Source organism: Morone saxatilis, unplaced genomic scaffold (assembly GCF_004916995.1).
Source record: "Morone saxatilis isolate NCDOM2014 unplaced genomic scaffold, NCSU_SB_2.0 Contig14, whole genome shotgun sequence".
Taxonomy (NCBI): Eukaryota; Metazoa; Chordata; class Actinopteri; family Moronidae; genus Morone; species Morone saxatilis.
The window spans coordinates 11,528,555-11,535,116 of record NW_023339696.1 but is presented as its reverse complement, the minus strand read 5'-3'; the positions used below and the strand labels follow the sequence as shown (position 1 = coordinate 11,535,116).

The 6,562-nt window shown below is 44.5% G+C and overlaps 1 protein-coding gene across 1 annotated transcript in view; it reads left to right on the top strand.

The window, feature by feature from the left end:
* LOC118322982 (cytohesin-3-like) overlaps nt 1-6,562 on the top strand; it is a 37,048-nt gene that overhangs the window by 1,243 nt on the left and 29,243 nt on the right.

Below are 6,562 nucleotides of genomic sequence, written 5' to 3'. Positions count from 1 at the left end.
GGCCCCTGGACACAGACATGTAAAAGCAAGACATACAGACTGAATCTTTGTGGTTGTTTTCTGTCTCCTTGTGGTTGATTTATGTCTCTTGTGGTTGTGACTTCTAACATTTAATATCACTTTATACTGAGGTTGTGGTCCAGGGGCCCCTGAGGCTGTACGCGGTATGCCTGTTCAGTAATCAGCCATGATACTATCAAGCCAACCATCCCTTTTTGACTCTGGTAGGGGGGACCAGGGGTGGCTAATCAGATTTCAGGTCCACCACCTCCCCACCCATTATCAGCAAACTCAGCTAAGCTTGTAATCTCAAACAGAACAAAATCACACGGCTCAGAGCTTGGTCAAGATATAAACCTGCAGGTGAGAAACCGTTACTCATGTTGTCTCACCTCTGTGCGTCAGGGCTGTTCATCCTCACATGCTCACTGCGTGCAAAAGCTGCAGGATGTGACTATTTGCTAGAGTATTGCAATGCGTGGCATCGGGCATAAAGCTGTCATTGTGCTGTGTGCGGCCGGCCTGGCCTCCAGCGGTGGCACATGTCAGCACAGCCCCACGGACAGACATATGGTGCTGTGATGCCAACCAGGGATAGCTTACAACAGCCGGGAGCATATAAAAACACACACTTGCACACATGCTCGCACTCACATATATTTATGGCTGCATGCTGACACACTGACACTCACACAAATTAAATTTCTCCCTTTCCCCCTTATGGCACTGTTTGCAGTGAAGATAGATGGATGGATGGATCATGACCTGGAAGGATAAGTTTGTGTGTGTGTACATGTGAGCAGTTGTGAGCGTCTGATTTATGCCACAGTCTCTCATCTGGTAGTGTCTTTGATGCTGCAGAAAAGAGAGGCTGCAGAGCTCCAGTTTTCTTTTTGTTTAGTTTAGTTTTGTGTTGAACCGTAAGGAACATTATCCACAAATTGCTATTTTGTTATTAGAAAAATGTAGCACCTATACACCCACACATGAGCCCACAGCGCAGTCGGGGTAGCAGAACGAATTAGATAGTGCTGATTACAAGCACGGAGATACTCAAGGTGGCAGGTTGGTTGACAAAGTTTAATACCTGGCAGTCATTCCTCACAAAGGGACACGCACACACACACAAACACACACACACAAACACACTGCCAGGCCACAAGTTGAGTGAGAGAGAGGACAGAAAGTGGTGGACAGAGTGAGACACTGAGGTGTCAGATAGAGAATAGACAGCGAGGAAGGCGTGAGGATGGAAAGTGTGACACAGTTGTAGTAGCAGCGATGGTGAGATGTCTGAGAGGGAATGAGAGAGCGAGACAGGAGTGTGTGTGTGTATGTGTGGAGGGGATAAGGCGGGATGAAGTGCCAGAGCAGAAGTTGGAAAATGGCCAAAGAAGTATGGAGTACCGCCAGTGAAAGACAGTGAGGAAGAGTGGCGGTGGACTACATAGTCTCATTGAATTTTCAATTCTCCAGTGTATTAAAGGAGTTCCTCCCAATGAAAGTCCTTCTGTTCTGTCATAATTAACTCACAGAATAGCGAGCGGTCTCCGGCCATCCATCAAACCAGGTCTCACTTTTGATGGGGATTCAGTTTTCATTTCTTTTCCATCTCCCTCTCTATGTTTTTTCACTCTTACCTGCTTGAAATCTGTTGAAGAGAGCTAATACCATTACCTCTCATGGCTTTTTGGATGGCAGTGTTGGTTGGTTCTTTTTGCTTTCTTTCTCCTGTGTGAATTCTTGTTTTTCCTGTATCTAATTTTCTGTTTTTTTTTTTCTCATGTCACTTACTTTCCTGCACAGTTCGCTGTACTGTACTAGGCTTTGAGAAAGCAGGTCCATGGCAATCCATCTGACACGCATGACAGTCAACAATACAATGCCTTCTGCCACAATAGTCGCTCAATGGACAATGGGCTGACAAGAGCCCACAAAGCTTTGCTACAGTCAAGCCTGTCTGACTGAGCAGACTGAGTGTAGCTTACTGTAACACATTCTCGTTTTGCATGACTGACTCTGACTATCAGATGTACACCTACAGTATCTCTGCGTTCTCTGCTTCAGTATAATATCTGTTATTTGTGCTCAGTGTTCAAAGGAGACTTCATGAATGATGCCCATATGGTATGAATCAGGGCATTTATGCTAGACACTTTCACAGCACGCCTTATGACGGCTTGAGTGTTTGGCTACAGACCCGCTCTATTTACACACCGTGAAAACCAGCCATTTAAACTTGGCAGTTCTGTGTGTGTGTGTGTGAGTGTGTGGTCTGTGGGGTTATGACACACTGCAGCCCAACTCGGTGAGGAGAGACGCACACGACGCGCTGGGCTTTGAGATCTCCGAGCCATTCATCTGCCGGCACCAGGACAGTGCCAGCAGCTTCCTGCTACGTTCAGGATTTGTGTTTTTGTCTTTGGAGTAGATTTGCAGCTGCTGTCTTTTTCCCTGCAGCCCACACGCTGTCAAGTGGCTCAGAGAGGAGCGTCCTGAAGTCTTCATGGAGCGTAGGAACAAATCATGCTTTAATAGCACTAGCTTTAATAGATGTGCACATATCTGAGATTGTGGGTTGTGGCTCTCAGGAACGTGGTAGGCTGTGGATGTTTACTTCAAGCATGAGGAGGCTCTGGCAGGCAGTGAGGGTCAGTATGCAGACTGTGTGACGGTGAAGGACCTGAGGGCCCTGCAGGATGTTAGGGAGCCCCAGAGGGACGATGAAGTAGAGGCCCAAATCTCAATAAAGTTCTGTATAAGTTACCTCCCATTAAAAAGTCTGGTGACTTACAGTGGAAGGTAATTAATGTAGCAATAACAAGGTTTTCATGAGCAGTCTGCTGTTGAAGGGATAGCTTTTTTTTATAAAATTAAAAAAATAAAATTTTCCACTCTTGAAATGTTATTGTTAAATTCAGGTATGTTTAGGAGTTGGGGCTTGTGTAGAAGATCAAAAGAACAGGTGTATTTTGTTAAATGAAACATTAGGCTACTGTAGGACATTTAAAAATATGGCCTACCTCCTGCAAGCTGTGAGTGTGCTCTGCTTTATAACTGAGAACTCAACTTGGCCCATAAACACATTTTTAAGACCTGACCTGACTGAGTCCATCTCCAAATTTGAGACTCAAAGCTAGATTTTATGCTATGCTACTTTTAGACTAAAAGTGTGCTGGCAGGTGAATTTTTGCTACCTTCGGACAGAGCCAGGCTAGCTGTTTCCCTCTGTTTGTAGTCTCTGTGCTAAGCTAAGCTAACTGGTTCCTGGCAGTAGCTTCACATTTAGCATTAGAGCGGCATTGATCTTCTCATCTAACTCTTGGCAAGGCAGCGACTAAATGTATTTCTGTAAATGTCAAAATGTTTTGGCTCTGCTTTGCCAGTGAGAACGATTTTCAGGTTGTTTTTTTTGTGTGTGTGTGTGTGTTTAATATCTTGAACAGGCATGTGTAGTGTTTCTTCTGCATTTTAAGATAATGTTATATGAAGTCCCAGTTTCTCCCTCTCTCCACCAGTGTGACTCACCTCTGTCAAAGAGTGTGTGTTTTCTCTGTTTTGACTGCTGTGCACTCTCACACACTCACACACTCACCATGCACCAGCAGTCCAGCTCACCACGGCTCAGTAACTGCTTTGAGAAGCTGATGAGGAGATAGAAAAGACTTCTGGCTTCTGTATGTGGCTCGACGTTACAGACTGAAGTCTGTGTGCGTGTTTCATCTTTGACAAAAAGGTCAGTGAACACAGAGGGCCCTTGTTGAGTTTGGCCTCCCTGAATATCAGATAGCACATTACATTTACCCATGACATCCCCTTAGTGGTTTAAATTGGACTCAACAGACATTAAGACAGACTAGCCCCATATGGAAGTCAACTTTCTGGATTTGGACTGCTTTAGTACTTGCATGAGTAAAAGCTAAGCTAAGTTTGAAGTGAACATGAGGCGTGTGTGCAAAATCCTCCTGGACCTCGCTCTGTTTTCTCTGCCCTAAAAAAACGGTTTGAAGCACTTTTATAAATGGCTATGACGCTGATGGCAAGACTTAATTTTCGTCTGGAGCAGAGTAGGAAAAGCACACAGGGGTTTTTAGGAAAGTATCCAGTTTCCTCTTCATCTGACAGGCAGCGCTGTGCAGTAAAGGTCTGCTGCTCAACAGAGTCACAGATTGGGATCTGTCTTTGTGGCATTAAGACCATCAAGGGGCTCGTGGAGGGGAGACGTGAGGCAAATCGAGCTATTTTTCTCCTCTTTGGAAAGAAAAAAATCAGAGCGTGCTGAAGGTCCCAGGAGTCTGAAATCATGTGCTGAAGTGAATTTCAGGCAAAGAACGTCCTGCTCCACTTGGGCCTTTGTGGGAGTCTGGGTTCATGGCTTCCATATAAGTGTGTGTGTGTGTGGTGTGTTGTGTGTGTGTGTGTAGTTCAGGTCTGTCGGAAAGGGAAGAGAAGGCAGAGCAAAGTTGACAGGAAAAGGGAGGGTTGGAACAATTATGTAAGTGCACAAAGATTATTTGACCTGCTGAAGATGCAGGAAAAAGGTGTATCCCACTCTGACTGCCAGTACATCCAGTGCCTCACACTCTGGAAACACAACACACACTCTCAGTGGTCTCCGGTTTACTCTACTAAAACCATGCTGGCAGACAGCATCATTATACAACTGGGATTTTTAACACAGACGTACAGGTGATGTAATATCACCCCGCTACTCTGGTTTTCCACTTAATCCAAAGATTAGTTTCGGACTATTGTGATTGTAAAGTGATGATTCATGATGGTACCTCTTTATTCCTCTATGGGGGGCTTTGACATCTCCACTTAAGCTCCCCTTCCATCCATCTTCTTGTACACCCTCCGGCTCAGCTTCTGCTAGAGGTTGAACTTGTCGTTTTGATATTCTAATTTTCTGTTGGGTTCTCAGAACTCAGAGAAGCAAGATTACACACTAATGTAGCACAGCACAGTTGTACGAATACGCAATACAACGTAACACAAGTAGACATGCTAGAGCTGCAACAATCAGTCGATAGATAGAAAAATAAGTTTCAAACAATGTTATTGTTTCAGCTTCTCAAATGTTAAATTTGCTGCTTTTCCTTGTCTTACATCAAAGTAAATTGAATATCTTTGGGTTTTAGGCTGTTGGATTAATCAAGAAACCATCACAGTTATATGAAATATCTTTTATGGTTGCATTTACATTGTTGTTATTCTGTGTTCTCCCTCTGCTCTACCCCCTTCCTAGTGAGCTATTAAAGACAATCAAAACCCTGAGTCTGCCCCTTAAACATTGATGATTTGAATCATTAGTCGAGAAGGCCTCTAGTTAAATCTCAATGGTTCTGAATAATGTATGTCTCATAGTTGTAGGTAAGGGTGTATTGAAGAAAAACTTAAGTAAGAATATTGAGTATTTATTTTAGTTTTTTAATCAAAAGATAAGAAGAGGCAGGACCCACAAAATACAAAAATGTCTCCTACACTTGAATATTCTGATTCAGGTCTGATTTAGGCACACACAACACTTCTTCTAATCCACCTTTGTATTCAGTTCTGTAGTCCACTCTACTCTTGGACATCTCATCTGTCTGTGTGTGTGTGTGTGTGCTTAGAGCATCTGGCCATCCTCCAGCCTCTTACAGCCCTCTTGTCTTCCCCCCTGGGGCTCGTGGCACTGCCACTTCAATGCCAGTACTGCTTTTAAGAAGGGATTTGTAACACTCTGTGACTTACTCAGGGGGGTCAATGTGTCAGTAAACTACTACAGCACATCATCATCCTCTTTTGCCAGAACTCTGTTTTTTTTTCATCTTTTTTTTTGCAAAATGGGCATGTTTCCACCCCCTACCCCCACTCCCTTTTTTTGCTAAGATGCTGCTGCATCATGCAAAATTCATTCTTCTTTCATAGGGAGAGAGGATGAGCTATGACTGCGCCGCTGGTGCTGTGAAGAAGGCTGAGGTTGTTGCAGTCGTATAGTCTTTCCCTCCACGTTCCCCATCATCGGCTCCGTGCTATTCAGAATGACAGCGGTGCTCTGTTTGTCACAGAGAATGGCTACAAACAGCACAGCGGGATGACCATGTGACACGTTGGCTCCTGAGCAACCTGTCAGTACATACACGTGCATGTGTGTGCGTGTGTGCTTGTGCCGGTGTGTTGGTACAGCAAGTCTGTTTGTATATGTTTAGTAGAGAGAGATGGAGATGGAGACATGCAGCAGTGGCACAGATTCAAAGAGAGACTGATAGGGAAGCGGATGCTGCAGATTCTTAAAGTAGGTTAGTGGTGCAAGGCTCAGCCCAGCTGTGTATACCTCATGCTTCTCTACTTCCATTTTTTTTTAAATTTTACTTGTGGGTGTGTATATGAATGTGCATCTCTTTATATGGTGTGCACACAGAGGATTAGTGTGGGCTGCGAGCCCTCTCCATGCGTAGACAAATGGAGGAGATCAAGTGGGGAGGGATATGGATGACAGTTAGTGGATTATAGGTCAGGGGCTTGGGCCTCTCACTGTCACTTCCCTACTGTGAAACACACATAAACACACACACAC